This window comes from Drosophila teissieri, chromosome X, assembly GCF_016746235.2.
Source record: "Drosophila teissieri strain GT53w chromosome X, Prin_Dtei_1.1, whole genome shotgun sequence".
Classification (NCBI taxonomy): Eukaryota; Metazoa; Arthropoda; class Insecta; order Diptera; family Drosophilidae; genus Drosophila; species Drosophila teissieri.
Genome location: NC_053034.1, coordinates 7371971 through 7389489, shown reverse-complemented (window position 1 = coordinate 7389489; position 17519 = coordinate 7371971).

The following is a 17519-nucleotide window of genomic DNA, read 5'->3' as shown; positions in this document are numbered from 1 at the left end:
GCACAGCTAAAATAAAGACTGTTTTGTGCTGCTAATAAACATAGCTAACTATGTCCATCCCTACTTTTTTTATTTTCGAAAAAAAAATTTTGACACATTTTTTGCATTTTCGATAAGGGGTACCATAATCAAAATTTGCGAAAAATGGCCAAAAATTAGAATTTCAATATATGCACATGGATCGATAGGGAATTTTGTTACGAATTCAACGAGATATGGCATTCCACTTTTGGACAACTACTTTTATTGTTATCGAAGAAATACTGATTATTTTGTATAAAAAAATCGAAAAAAAAATTGTAAAAAATCGGATATATTCAATCGGCGTTTTAGCCATAACTTGGCCAAAAATGGGAGCACAGCTAAAATAAAGACTGTTTTGTGCTGCTAATAAACATAGCTAACTATGTCCATCCCTACTTTTTTTATTTTCGAAAAAAAAATTTTGACACATTTTTTGCATTTTCGATAAGGGGTACCATAATCAAAATTTGCGAAAAATGGCCAAAAATTAGAATTTCAATATATGCACATGGATCGATAGGGAATTTTGTTACGAATTCAACGAGATATGGCATTCCACTTTTGGACAACTACTTTTATTGTTATCGAAGAAATACTGATTATTTTGTATAAAAAAATCGAAAAAAAAATTGTAAAAAATCGGATATATTCAATCGGCGTTTTAGCCATAACTTGGCCAAAAATGGGAGCACAGCTAAAATAAAGACTGTTTTGTGCTGCTAATAAACATAGCTAACTATGTCCATCCCTACTTTTTTTATTTTCGAAAAAAAAATTTTGACACATTTTTTGCATTTTCGATAAGGGGTACCATCATCAAAATTTGCGAAAAATGGCCAAAAATTAGAATTTCAATATATGCACATGGATCGATAGGGAATTTTGTTACGAATTCAACGAGATATGGCATTCCACTTTTGGACAACTACTTTTATTGTTATCGAAGAAATACTGATTATTTTGTATAAAAAAATCGAAAAAAAAATTGTAAAAAATCGGATATATTCAATCGGCGTTTTAGCCATAACTTGGCCAAAAATGGGAGCACAGCTAAAATAAAGACTGTTTTGTGCTGCTAATAAACATAGCTAACTATGTCCATCCCTACTTTTTTTATTTTCGAAAAAAAAATTTTGACACATTTTTTGCATTTTCGATAAGGGGTACCATCATCAAAATTTGCGAAAAATGGCCAAAAATTAGAATTTCAATATATGCACATGGATCGAAAAAAAAAAAAAAAAAAAAAAAAAAAAAAAAAAAAAAAAAATGCACATGGATCGATAGGGAATTTTGTTACGAATTCAACGAGGTATGGCATTCCACTTTTGGACAACTACTTTTATTGTTATCGAAGAAATACTGATTATTTTGTATAAAAAAATCGAAAAAAAAATTGTAAAAAATCGGATATATTCAATCGGCGTTTTAGCCATAACTTGGCCAAAAATGGGAGCACAGCTAAAATAAAGACTGTTTTGTGCTGCTAATAAACATAGCTAACTATGTCCATCCCTACTTTTTTTATTTTCGAAAAAAAAATTTTGACACATTTTTTGCATTTTCGATAAGGGGTACCATAATCAAAATTTGCGAAAAATGGCCAAAAATTAGAATTTCAATATATGCACATGGATCGATAGGGAATTTTGTTACGAATTCAACGAGATATGGCATTCCACTTTTGGACAACTACTTTTATTGTTATCGAAGAAATACTGATTATTTTGTATAAAAAAATCGAAAAAAAAATTGTAAAAAATCGGATATATTCAATCGGCGTTTTAGCCATAACTTGGCCAAAAATGGGAGCACAGCTAAAATAAAGACTGTTTTGTGCTGCTAATAAACATAGCTAACTATGTCCATCCCTACTTTTTTTATTTTCGAAAAAAAAATTTTGACACATTTTTTGCATTTTCGATAAGGGGTACCATCATCAAAATTTGCGAAAAATGGCCAAAAATTAGAATTTCAATATATGCACATGGATCGATAGGGAATTTTGTTACGAATTCAACGAGATATGGCATTCCACTTTTGGACAACTACTTTTATTGTTATCGAAGAAATACTGATTATTTTGTATAAAAAAATCGAAAAAAAAATTGTAAAAAATCGGATATATTCAATCGGCGTTTTAGCCATAACTTGGCCAAAAATGGGAGCACAGCTAAAATAAAGACTGTTTTGTGCTGCTAATAAACATAGCTAACTATGTCCATCCCTACTTTTTTTATTTTCGAAAAAAAAATTTTGACACATTTTTTGCATTTTCGATAAGGGGTACCATCATCAAAATTTGCGAAAAATGGCCAAAAATTAGAATTTCAATATATGCACATGGATCGATAGGGAATTTTGTTACGAATTCAACGAGATATGGCATTCCACTTTTGGACAACTACTTTTATTGTTATCGAAGAAATACTGATTATTTTGTATAAAAAAATCGAAAAAAAAATTGTAAAAAATCGGATATATTCAATCGGCGTTTTAGCCATAACTTGGCCAAAAATGGGAGCACAGCTAAAATAAAGACTGTTTTGTGCTGCTAATAAACATAGCTAACTATGTCCATCCCTACTTTTTTTATTTTCGAAAAAAAAATTTTGACACATTTTTTGCATTTTCGATAAGGGGTACCATCATCAAAATTTGCGAAAAATGGGCAAAAATTATAATTTCAATATATGCACATGGATCGATAGGGAATTTTGTTACGAATTCAACGAGATATGGCATTCCACTTTTGGACAACTACTTTTATTGTTATCGAAGAAATACTGATTATTTTGTATAAAAAAATCGAAAAAAAATTGTAAAAAATCGGATATATTCAATCGGCGTTTTAGCCATAACTTGGCCAAAAATGGGAGCACAGCTAAAATAAAGACTGTTTTGTGCTGCTAATAAACATAGCTAACTATGTCCATCCCTACTTTTTTTATTTTCGAAAAAAAAATTTAACAAATTTTTGCATTTTCGATAAGGGGTACCATCATCAAAATTTGCGAAAAATGGCCAAAAATTAGCATATCAATGTATGTACATGGATCGATAGGAAATTTTGTTACGAATTCAACGAGCTATGGCATTCCACATTTGGACAACTACTTTTACTGCTATCGAAGAAATACTGATTATTTTGTATAAAAAAATCGAAAAAAAAATTGTAAAAAATCGGATATATTCAATCGGCGTTTTAGCCATAACTTGCCCAAAAATGGGAGCACAGCTAAAATAAAGACTGTTTTGTGCTGCTAATAAACATAGCTAACTATGTCCATCCCTACTTTTTTTATTTTCGAAAAAAAAATTTTGACACATTTTTTGCATTTTGATAAGGGGTACCATCATCAAAATTTGCGAAAAATGGCCAAAAATTAGAATTTCAATATATGCACATGGATCGATAGGGAATTTTGTTACGAATTCAACGAGATATGGCATTCCACTTTTGGACAACTACTTTTATTGTTATCGAAGAAATACTGATTATTTTGTATAAAAAAATCGAAAAAAAAATTGTAAAAAATCGGATATATTCAATCGGCGTTTTAGCCATAACTTGCCCAAAAATGGGAGCACAGCTAAAATAAAGACTGTTTTGTGCTGCTAATAAACATAGCTAACTATGTCCATCCCTACTTTTTTTATTTTCGAAAAAAAAATTTTGACACATTTTTTGCATTTTCGATAAGGGTCAATCGACGTTTTAGCCATAACTTGCCAAAAATGGGAGCACAGCTAAAATAAAGACTGTTTTGTGCTGCTAATAAACATAGCTAACTATGTCCATCCCTACTTTTTTTATTTTCGAAAAAAAAATTTTGACACATTTTTTGCATTTTCGATAAGGGGTACCATCATCAAAATTTGCGAAAAATGGCCAAAAATTAGAATTTCAATATATGCACATGGATCGATAGGGAATTTTGTTACGAATTCAACGAGATATGGCATTCCACTTTTGGACAACTACTTTTATTGTTATCGAAGAAATACTGATTATTTTGTATAAAAAAATCGAAAAAAAAATTGTAAAAAATCGGATATATTCAATCGGCGTTTTAGCCATAACTTGCCCAAAAATGGGAGCACAGCTAAAATAAAGACTGTTTTGTGCTGCTAATAAACATAGCTAACTATGTCCATCCCTACTTTTTTTATTTTCGAAAAAAAAATTTTGACACATTTTTTGCATTTTCGATAAGGGGTACCATCATCAAAATTTGCGAAAAATGGCCAAAAATTAGAATTTCAATATATGCACATGGATCGATAGGGAATTTTGTTACGAATTCAACGAGATATGGCATTCCACTTTTGGACAACTACTTTTATTGTTATCGAAGAAATACTGATTATTTTGTATAAAAAAATCGAAAAAAAAATTGTAAAAAATCGGATATATTCAATCGGCGTTTTAGCCATAACTTGCCCAAAAATGGGAGCACAGCTAAAATAAAGACTGTTTTGTGCTGCTAATAAACATAGCTAACTATGTCCATCCCTACTTTTTTTATTTTCGAAAAAAAAAAATTTTGACACATTTTTTGCATTTTTGGTAAGGGGTACCATCATCAAAATTTGCGAAAAATGGCCAAAAATTAGAATTTCAATATATGCACATGGATCGATAGGGAATTTTGTTACGAATTCAACGAGATATGGCATTCCACTTTTGGACAACTACTTTTATTGTTATCGAAGAAATACTGATTATTTTGTATAAAAAAATCGAAAAAAAAATTGTAAAAAATCGGATATATTCAATCGGCGTTTTAGCCATAACTTGCCCAAAAATGGGAGCACAGCTAAAATAAAGACTGTTTTGTGCTGCTAATAAACATAGCTAACTATGTCCATCCCTACTTTTTTTATTTTCGAAAAAAAAATTTTGACACATTTTTTGCATTTTCGATAAGGGGTCAATCGGCGTTTTAGCCATAACTTGCCCAAAAATGGGAGCACAGCTAAAATAAAGACTGTTTTGTGCTGCTAATAAACATAGCTAACTATGTCCATCCCTACTTTTTTTATTTTCGAAAAAAAAATTTTGACACATTTTTTGCATTTTCGATAAGGGGTACCATCATCAAAATTTGCGAAAAATGGCCAAAAATTAGAATTTCAATATATGCACATGGATCGATAGGGAATTTTGTTACGAATTCAACGAGATATGGCATTCCACTTTTGGACAACTACTTTTATTGTTATCGAAGAAATACTGATTATTTTGTATAAAAAAATCGAAAAAAAAATTGTAAAAAATCGGATATATTCAATCGGCGTTTTAGCCATAACTTGCCCAAAAATGGGAGCACAGCTAAAATAAAGACTGTTTTGTGCTGCTAATAAACATAGCTAACTATGTCCATCCCTACTTTTTTTATTTTCGAAAAAAAAATTTTGACACATTTTTTGCATTTTCGATAAGGGGTACCATCATCAAAATTTGCGAAAAATGGCCAAAAATTAGAATTTCAATATATGCACATGGATCGATAGGGAATTTTGTTACGAATTCAACGAGATATGGCATTCCACTTTTGGACAACTACTTTTATTGTTATCGAAGAAATACTGATTATTTTGTATAAAAAAATCGAAAAAAAAATTGTAAAAAATCGGATATATTCAATCGGCGTTTTAGCCATAACTTGCCCAAAAATGGGAGCACAGCTAAAATAAAGACTGTTTTGTGCTGCTAATAAACATAGCTAACTATGTCCATCCCTACTTTTTTTATTTTCGAAAAAAAAATTTTGACACATTTTTTGCATTTTCGATAAGGGGTACCATCATCAAAATTTGCGAAAAATGGCCAAAAATTAGAATTTCAATATATGCACATGGATCGATAGGGAATTTTGTTACGAATTCAACGAGATATGGCATTCCACTTTTGGACAACTACTTTTATTGTTATCGAAGAAATACTGATTATTTTGTATAAAAAAATCGAAAAAAAAATTGTAAAAAATCGGATATATTCAATCGGCGTTTTAGCCATAACTTGCCCAAAAATGGGAGCACAGCTAAAATAAAGACTGTTTTGTGCTGCTAATAAACATAGCTAACTATGTCCATCCCTACTTTTTTTATTTTCGAAAAAAAAATTTTGACACATTTTTTGCATTTTCGATAAGGGGTACCATCATCAAAATTTGCGAAAAATGGCCAAAAATTAGAATTTCAATATATGCACATGGATCGATAGGGAATTTTGTTACGAATTCAACGAGATATGGCATTCCACTTTTGGACAACTACTTTTATTGTTATCGAAGAAATACTGATTATTTTGTATAAAAAAATCGAAAAAAAAATTGTAAAAAATCGGATATATTCAATCGGCGTTTTAGCCATAACTTGGCCAAAAATGGGAGCACAGCTAAAATAAAGACTGTTTTGTGCTGCTAATAAACATAGCTAACTATGTCCATCCCTACTTTTTTTATTTTCGAAAAAAAAATTTTGACACATTTTTTGCATTTTCGATAAGGGGTACCATAATCAAAATTTGCGAAAAATGGCCAAAAATTAGAATTTCAATATATGCACATGGATCGATAGGGAATTTTGTTACGAATTCAACGAGATATGGCATTCCACTTTTGGACAACTACTTTTATTGTTATCGAAGAAATACTGATTATTTTGTATAAAAAAATCGAAAAAAAAATTGTAAAAAATCGGATATATTCAATCGGCGTTTTAGCCATAACTTGGCCAAAAATGGGAGCACAGCTAAAATAAAGACTGTTTTGTGCTGCTAATAAACATAGCTAACTATGTCCATCCCTACTTTTTTTATTTTCGAAAAAAAAATTTTGACACATTTTTTGCATTTTCGATAAGGGGTACCATCATCAAAATTTGCGAAAAATGGCCAAAAATTAGAATTTCAATATATGCACATGGATCGATAGGGAATTTTGTTACGAATTCAACGAGATATGGCATTCCACTTTTGGACAACTACTTTTATTGTTATCGAAGAAATACTGATTATTTTGTATAAAAAAATCGAAAAAAAAATTGTAAAAAATCGGATATATTCAATCGGCGTTTTAGCCATAACTTGCCCAAAAATGGGAGCACAGCTAAAATAAAGACTGTTTTGTGCTGCTAATAAACATAGCTAACTATGTCCATCCCTACTTTTTTTATTTTCGAAAAAAAAATTTTGACACATTTTTTGCATTTTCGATAAGGGGTACCATCATCAAAATTTGCGAAAAATGGCCAAAAATTAGAATTTCAATATATGCACATGGATCGATAGGGAATTTTGTTACGAATTCAACGAGATATGGCATTCCACTTTTGGACAACTACTTTTATTGTTATCGAAGAAATACTGATTATTTTGTATAAAAAAATCGAAAAAAAAATTGTAAAAAATCGGATATATTCAATCGGCGTTTTAGCCATAACTTGCCCAAAAATGGGAGCACAGCTAAAATAAAGACTGTTTTGTGCTGCTAATAAACATAGCTAACTATGTCCATCCCTACTTTTTTTATTTTCGAAAAAAAAATTTTGACACATTTTTTGCATTTTCGATAAGGGGTACCATCATCAAAATTTGCGAAAAATGGCCAAAAATTAGAATTTCAATATATGCACATGGATCGATAGGGAATTTTGTTACGAATTCAACGAGATATGGCATTCCACTTTTGGACAACTACTTTTATTGTTATCGAAGAAATACTGATTATTTTGTATAAAAAAATCGAAAAAAAAATTGTAAAAAATCGGATATATTCAATCGGCGTTTTAGCCATAACTTGGCCAAAAATGGGAGCACAGCTAAAATAAAGACTGTTTTGTGCTGCTAATAAACATAGCTAACTATGTCCATCCCTACTTTTTTTATTTTCGAAAAAAAAATTTTGACACATTTTTTGCATTTTCGATAAGGGGTACCATAATCAAAATTTGCGAAAAATGGCCAAAAATTAGAATTTCAATATATGCACATGGATCGATAGGGAATTTTGTTACGAATTCAACGAGATATGGCATTCCACTTTTGGACAACTACTTTTATTGTTATCGAAGAAATACTGATTATTTTGTATAAAAAAATCGAAAAAAAAATTGTAAAAAATCGGATATATTCAATCGGCGTTTTAGCCATAACTTGGCCAAAAATGGGAGCACAGCTAAAATAAAGACTGTTTTGTGCTGCTAATAAACATAGCTAACTATGTCCATCCCTACTTTTTTTATTTTCGAAAAAAAAATTTTGACACATTTTTTGCATTTTCGATAAGGGGTACCATCATCAAAATTTGCGAAAAATGGCCAAAAATTAGAATTTCAATATATGCACATGGATCGATAGGGAATTTTGTTACGAATTCAACGAGATATGGCATTCCACTTTTGGACAACTACTTTTATTGTTATCGAAGAAATACTGAATATTTTTTATAAAAAAATCGAAAAAAAAATTGTAAAAAATCGGATATATTCAATCGGCGTTTTAGCCATAACTTGGCCAAAAATGGGAGCACAGCTAAAATAAAGACTGTTTTGTGCTGCTAATAAACATAGCTAACTATGTCCATCCCTACTTTTTTTATTTTCGAAAAAAAAATTTTGACACATTTTTTGCATTTTCGATAAGGGGTACCATCATCAAAATTTGCGAAAAATGGCCAAAAATTAGAATTTCAATATATGCACATGGATCGATAGGGAATTTTGTTACGAATTCAACGAGATATGGCATTCCACTTTTGGACAACTACTTTTATTGTTATCGAAGAAATACTGATTATTTTGTATAAAAAAATCGAAAAAAAAATTGTAAAAAATCGGATATATTCAATCGGCGTTTTAGCCATAACTTGGCCAAAAATGGGAGCACAGCTAAAATAAAGACTGTTTTGTGCTGCTAATAAACATAGCTAACTATGTCCATCCCTACTTTTTTTATTTTCGAAAAAAAATTTTTGGCACATTTTTTGCATTTTCGATAAGGGGTACCATCATCAAAATTTGCGAAAAATGGCCAAAAATTATAATTTCAATATATGCACATGGATCGATAGGGAATTTTGTTACGAATTCAACGAGATATGGCATTCCACTTTTGGACAACTACTTTTATTGTTATCGAAGAAATACTGATTATTTTGTATAAAAAAATCGAAAAAAAATTGTAAAAAATCGGATATATTCAATCGGCGTTTTAGCCATAACTTGGCCAAAAATGGGAGCACAGCTAAAATAAAGACTGTTTTGTGCTGCTAATAAACATAGCTAACTATGTCCATCCCTACTTTTTTTATTTTCGAAAAAAAAATTTTGACACATTTTTTGCATTTTCGATAAGGGGTACCATCATCAAAATTTGCGAAAAATGGCCAAAAATTAGAATTTCAATATATGCACATGGATCGATAGGGAATTTTGTTACGAATTCAACGAGATATGGCATTCCACTTTTGGACAACTACTTTTATTGTTATCGAAGAAATACTGATTATTTTGTATAAAAAAATCGAAAAAAAAATTGTAAAAAATCGGATATATTCAATCGGCGTTTTAGCCATAACTTGGCCAAAAATGGGAGCACAGCTAAAATAAAGACTGTTTTGTGCTGCTAATAAACATAGCTAACTATGTCCATCCCTACTTTTTTTATTTTCGAAAAAAAAATTTTGACACATTTTTTGCATTTTCGATAAGGGGTACCATCATCAAAATTTGCGAAAAATGGCCAAAAATTAGAATTTCAATATATGCACATGGATCGATAGGGAATTTTGTTACGAATTCAACGAGATATGGCATTCCACTTTTGGACAACTACTTTTATTGTTATCGAAGAAATACTGATTATTTTGTATAAAAAAATCGAAAAAAAAATTGTAAAAAATCGGATATATTCAATCGGCGTTTTAGCCATAACTTGGCCAAAAATGGGAGCACAGCTAAAATAAAGACTGTTTTGTGCTGCTAATAAACATAGCTAACTATGTCCATCCCTACTTTTTTTATTTTCGAAAAATAATTTTTGGCACATTTTTTGCATTTTCGATAAGGGGTACCATCATCAAAATTTGCGAAAAATGGCCAAAAATTAGAATTTCAATATATGCACATGGATCGATAGGGAATTTTGTTACGAATTCAACGAGATATGGCATTCCACTTTTGGACAATTATTTTTAATGCTATCGAAATACTGATTATTTTGTATAAAAATCAAATAATTTTTTTTTGCCAAAAACCTGATATTTTCAATCGGGGTTTTAGCCATAACTTGGGCAAAATTGGTGGCACAGTTAAAGTGAAGACCGTTTTGAAGGAGGCGACAAACAAGGCCAAGGAAGTCACCTTGCCGAACCGGAAGAAAAAGTTAAACTTGTTGCAGCAACTTTTCCACAGCTTCGGATACGATGTCCTTACACACAACCAACGAACACGATATGTTTTATGGAAGGCGATAAATGTTATTAACTTGGCCGGCAAAACTTTCGTAATTGAACGGCTCGGCGTCTCGAAATTAGCTGGCAACAAGTCCGCCGAGAATCGACCTTTAGGAATTATATATATTTCGTGGTGTGCTACAATTGTTTTTTTTTTTTAAATTTAACAACACCTCAGAAATTAATAAGCTACATTTGGTATGGCCAAAAACACAGGTATGATAAGGTTTTATTTTTGGCTAACAAAGCGAATTTCATATCTGTGAGATGGAAGTCTCAACAGGCACTCAGATTATTGTGCGAGATATGACCATTGCTCTGCCTTTGTGTTTATTATGAATTCGTCTTTAATATGCGAAAGGCAATCGTGTGTACAAATAATGTACAGGCAAATAAGCACGCACAGAAACGGAAGGAAAATTGGGCGGAAAAGCAGGGAAAAGCGAGAAAACCGGTGAAAGCAGAGCTGGGCGGCGAGTGAAAAGCGGTGAAAGTGGCAGGTGGATAAACACTGGGGAGAATGGTTGCAAATGGTCACGGAAATGGAAACGAAACAAATCTTGATCTCGTTTTCGGGGCTGTCACTTCTCCCCCCACTCCCCACACACCCCATTTGTGTATTTGAGTATGATTCGGTGTATTCTGTATCTGTAGCTGTAGCTGTAAATGTATCTGTATCTGTATCTGTGCCCATGTATCTGTATCCTTGCAGCTCAATCTGCTCAATTTATATGCAGAACTGTTAGCAGTCAATTGCCAGTTACGGCGTGATGTTCAAGCTGTTTTCGCTGCTGCCCTTATTTTATTTATTTTATTTATTTTACTCTCCTCTTCGCTGTAGTTTTTGTATTTCTTATGCTTTGTTTTATTTGCATTTTGTCTGAAACTCCATTTAGCATATTTTCGCCGGATGGGGTCCTGGAATGCTGGGTATCTCGAAATGGGCATGGCAAGCGATTATTGTCAGCATGAACTTTCCATATTTTTATTTAAATTGAAATGCATAATGAATTGAATTGTTGACCTCAACATATTTGTAGTTATTCCCCTTGCCAGTTGAGTTTTGTAAATTGTTCAAGTTCTTAACGGGTTTTGCGCAGATCTTTTTCCTGAATAAAATTGTTAAAATTGTTTGTTATACAAGGTATGAACAACTCGACTTTCTCATTTCTGTGGTGCCTTTTTACCCTCTTTAATTTACTTTGCATTTGCAATTTATTTATTTATTTTTAGCCGCCAAGATTTATGCAAATTGATTGCGAGTCTATTAAATTTGCATATTTATCAATTTGTTGTGCGTGTTTCAGTTTCAATTTCTCAGCTTTTTGCCCATGTTGTTGTTTGTTGTTGTTGTTTGCTGTGTTTTTGTTGTTTTTGTGTGTTGGCCGCGTTTTTGTTGTGAGCTTTGTGTCTGTTGTTGTTTGTCTTTGGCAACATATTTTAATTACATCCTCGTCGCTGTGGCCCCAAGACATTTCGTTATTTTGTTATTTCGTTATTTTGTTATTCCGACTCGATTTGCATAGAGAGCTCCAAGCTGAAGACAGCAAGGAGGAGCTGTCAGATCGTCATCCTGGCACACTGGCATACTGGCATCCTGTTATCCAGCCATCCTGCCATCTCGACACCGCCTAATTAATAAGGATGCAATCCAATTAGGAGCGGGCAACATCAAAGCAAGGACTCGCGCAGGACGATCAAATATTAAATAGGCGCAAAAACTAAACCAACTGCGACAACACTCGCCATAAGGTAATTATCATTATGATAATTAAGATCTATGGCTAATTGTAATGGGTCGAGCAGGCTTGTCCATCAGGCTAAATGCAAATAAATCCACTCCTTTATAACCATCATCATTATTCGGTTGGATGTGAAGATGGGGATGGAGATGAGAGATTGCTAATGGCAATCGTGGATGAAGGAGCATTTGGGGGGACCATGAAGCCAACTATGCCGGAATTATTCCAAAACCACAGGCACAAAGTATCTCTTATAATTTCATGATAAATATTCATGGAAAGTGGTCACAGCCTTCCGCAAGAATTCACTTCAGCGTTAAGATACTTTCGAGATAAATTCCTAAGCCAAACAATTTACTTTGGCCTTAAGATACTTTCGAGATTCAACATAAATTCATTTACCAAATAATTGTGTTTGAATTCAGCTTGAAATTATTTCAGCTTGTTAAGGAATTGAATCACTTTTGAGGCATCATTTTGGCATTTAGCAAATGAATCCGACTATGTATTTTTTTTGCAATAAATTAAAGGCTTCTCTCAATTTCATCTTTGAAATTTTGCATTGTTTACCATTCAACTTCTGCTTTATAGAGCGTAAATGAGTGTTTTCCCTTCAAACAAAAGCACTGCCTAATTCCGAATTGTGAGGCCTTTCTTATCGATAATATGATTAAATGGCATTATTATAACTAAGTATCTTAGAGCAATTATGTGTATTTTATGGCATGAACAACAGCAAAGTTTTCTATGGCCACTCATTGATAGCCAAATGTGCAACGCCTTCTGCCGAAACTCGTGTTTTATGCCACAGACAATGGCATTGCTAAATACCAATACATACAGCTCTATATCCTTTTGTGCCTGTGTGTGTGGTGTGTGTGTGTGTGTGTGTTAGGGGATTTTCTTGTATCATAGTGTGCGTGTGCATGCAATTTGAGCTGGCTTTTGCTTTACGACAAATAAACATCTACGACAACGGCTTTTAATGTCGCCACGCTGGGGGCAGCAGTTTTCCCGACTTTACGACCGCCCAGTCGTGCCCTTTCCGCAGCCCTTTTCCACATTTCCTACGCTTTTCCGGGCTTATCTGCATCTGTGCGCCATCTGAGATCTGAGCTGTGAGATCTGAGAATGGGAAAAACTAAGAGTCTCCCATTGTGCCGCGCCATTAAAATGCATTCACATGCGTTTCGCACTGCGAGGAGCATTGTTTGACAGCTGTCAACAGGCAAATCTCCCCCATCTATTCCCCATTTCCCGCTGCACACCATTTTCCTCTCCACACTTTCCACTCGCCGGAAAATGGATAACGGCGAAACGTCGATGGGCCGAACGGGCCCCTTGGATGCCACTTCACGAGAAAATCGCCATCACTATTCAGTCAGGCGACTTTCCGTGCGGCCCTTCATTCCTGCAAAGTCCTGAAACAAAAAACTGAAGCGCCTTTCACGATATTTTCCCTCGATGCTTTGTGCCAATGAAAAGGCTGCAGAAAAACGCGAGAAACTCAAGCCGTATTTCAGTTCATGAAAACCAGGCAAAAGGCGAGTTTACAAGGCAAGAAAACGAACCAGAAACTGAGTTTCTATATGGATTTAAAAACTAAATACTTGCTAGTAAATACTAGTAAATATTTTTGTAACTAGTAAATACTAGTATATATTGTTTTAAGATAAGAACCTAGACAGAACTGAAATGGCAAGAAGGTACTGTTTTCATTTTAAAGTAGGGAATTTCAAACAGCATTGTGCATTGTGCAAAAATCCCCGTGGATTTCGACAGCTTTTGATTTCTTCCTTAATTGAACAGTTGAACAGTTTTAACCATTTCCGGAAAGTTCCCGCAATATTTAATTGTCGAAAAAACGCGGACACGTATTTATTTTCGTTGGCCTCCGTAAATCGTGGGATTACGGGTTTTGTGGCAGATCAGGCGTGAGCTGTAATTGCTTAATCGATTTGCCTTAATGTTGCATAACCTTAATGAACAGGTGTTAAGTGGCCAGTCCGGGTAATAAGTCCCTTAAATCCGGCTCTGTAGGTGAATGTTTCCGAGTCCGAGACCGAGCCAATTAGCTTCGATGTGCGTGGATTCCGCTGGCCAATAAAAGTGGGTTTCCTGTCCTCGACTGCATCCTCTCCGGGATCCACAACTTTCTCGTCCGGCGAAGGACGATTTTAAATGGTTGCCATGGCAGAGGATGAGTTTCCGGCAAGTGGCGAAAACAGAAAACAACAAGGAACAACAGCTGCCATCTGCCATCTGCCAGTGCCTAGGAAAAGCTGGTCGAAGGATGTGGAAAAGCAACGGGAAGCGGCAAAATGAAGGCATCAGTCGAAGCAGGAAGGAAATGCTTAAACGATATGAAAATCCCGAAGTTCGCAAATATTAAATATTATTATTATTGCTGCTGTCGCTGTGGCTTTTGTTACTTTCACATGCACACACATACATTCCATAGCCATTTGCATTTTCCTAGCTGAAAGCATTTTCCCTACCAAATCAAGGAAATTTCACGAATTTCTCAGACAATTATCTCAGCTTATTGCAGCTGGCGAGTAGTGAAAACTATTTAGGCAAATCGTTCGTAACTAATTGTTTTACTTGATGAATATGGGAATTTATGTGAATTAAAGGTGAATAAACGAAAGGCTGCGCAGGAATTTGTTTCAAAAGAAGAGAAATTCGGATTATTTAGCATTCAATTTCAAAAGAAATAATTGAATGGCTTAACAGTGATTGTCCTTTCAGAATCCTCAACTTCGTGATTAATAGCAAGCTATTAAAATTACTGTTATTAGAAGTTGGCTGCCACTACATGGGAAAAATAAGAAATGCATTTTGAAATGTGAGTATCTGAATGTGATTGAAGTTATGGAGTTTCTAGGACGACAGTGAGGGCGTTTCCAGTTCGTTGCTCGTAAAAATGAGTGAGCTGGAATCGTTTTTATTATTGCAGCTGGTGGCTGGTGGCGTTGTCGGCAACGATGGGTTAATGCCATTGCCAATTTCGCCACCGGCTGTGTCCGACGCGCTTAGCACTTGTTCGCCTCCATTTTTATTTTTCTGTTCCGCCGCATTGTTTCCGTTTCCGCTTTCTCGTTGTCGTTGTCTTTGTCTCTGCATGTGTATGTTTGTGTGCGTGCTGCTGTTCGTATTGCTGTTTGTGTTTGTGTTTGGTATTTGTGTTTGTGGCGCGGTTTGCGTTTGTGTTTGTGTTTCGCCGTGCAGCGCTTAATGCCGTAGAATCGTACGGGCCGTACTATATATGTGGATATATGGCATGCAGAAGCTGTTGCCTCAACTCCTGCGGCGCATCGTCAAATTTTATGATCGCACTCAAACACTCAAACACTCACGTGCGAGGACAGCAATTAATGAATGCCGGACCGCGTTTATGCGTCCGTATTCCGGCGTAACGTAACAATTCCGCCGTTTTATAGTTGCCCCATAAAACGGATGGCTGTGTCTTGCACACTGCGAAAAGCAAATGTCTCAAAGGAGCCAAGTGAATGCCAAACTATTCTGATATTTATACACACAATTATTGTTAGATATAAAATGGAATTTTAATTTAACATTTAAGCCAACAAGCTATGCCTGCAAAAATTATGCCTCATTTATTTAACACATTTCAACTTGACTTCATTGGTAGCCCTGTTTTGTTGAAGTGTTCCCAGTTAGACAGCCAAACATAATAGATTTGTATCGCCTTCAAGTGCAATGGGCTCCGAGGAAAAGGCAAATGGATGGATGGCAATGGAATTTTCATATTAATTCGAGTGCCTGCAACTGTCAGTTTAATTAATTTGGAGGATGTTTACAATTTATGCCCACACCATCCCCACCATCGCCACCATCATCAATTAGTCCCAATTAAAGCCTAGTCTGGAGATACATTTGATTTTCCGCCACGCTTTTCCGGAGGCGCTTTTCCGTCCCAGCCAGCCATCCAATTCAATTCAATTCATTCCAATCCAATCCCATTTCCTCGCATTTGACCTTTCTTTCAACTTGACGCCATTAATGGTAATGTCGGTCTTTGGGGCACATTTTCCAGCTTATTAACTCGGCCATTCGCTCTTCACATTTTTTCGCTTAAGATTTGTTTTTCTTTGCTTTCCAGAACATTTTCTCCCCTCGCTGTTGCTTCTTTACCCAGGCCTCCTTTCCCAAATCCAACTTTATTTTCGCGAACAAATTTTTGAGCCTGCTATCAAATTTTATTTCCACATTCGCGTGCTCTTTAATGTTAATTTGTGTCGGGAGTTTGGGGTTGGGGGAATTCGCTGCCATAAAACTATGTCCAACAGGCGTCAAGTTGCCAACGATGTTTGCCAACATTATTTCCCCACTGCTCCCCCGCACTTCAATACCATTTTCCACCCTCTATTTCCCTAAGCACCCGCCGCCAAACCAGAATTTTTTGCGGTCTTTCATTTCGTTACTATACATAAATTGAACATTTTGCCGCAGTGCCGCACACATTTTGCCTGTTGCTTGGCAGAAAGCGAGCCGAACAGAAGTAGAACCAGAACCAGTAGCAGAAGCAGAAACATGGCCTGAAAATGGGTGGGAAAATGGGTGGGGAAAATGGTTGGGGGGAAAATGGGTCTGGTGGCGAACAGATGGCAAAACCACTCGACGCAGACAAGGACGATGTAATAAAGTTAGAGCCTGTCAGGCGGCGGTGTGCCACAAAAGAAATGCGGTTAGACGGAACGGCGATCCACTCCACTCCCATTTTCCCACATTTTGCGCCTTAAAAGCCATGAACATGTCATTGTCAAGGACTCGCTAACTCAAAAACACAACTCAAAAATACAAGGCACACACCCTAAGCGCACACACACCCACACACACCCACACACACGCACACATCCTGGCGGTGGGCAATCAATAAAGAAGTAGCCCGACTCATAAATAAGTGAATGCCTCACTGAATCCGCAACCCGAGCTCGGCCACAGATTCCGCAGATCCTCAGGATGCTAAAAACCACGCCAAGGATACTAAGGACACTAAGGATACTAAGGATGCTTCAAATGATGCAAGGATGGTGGGGCAGGTGTGAGCTGAAATCCGCTAACGAAGCAATTAGCATCTGCTACCCAGATGAACGCTGTTTCGAGTGCGCTGTATATCAAATAAAATAAAATAAACGGCTTGCTCATCAAACATTTAATTCAATTTGGCAAATATAATTGTACCTATTAAAAACTTGGCTTGGACTTCTGTGCGTTCCTCAATAAAATTTAGTTACTCGAAGTTATAGTTAATTCATTTAAGTTGTGG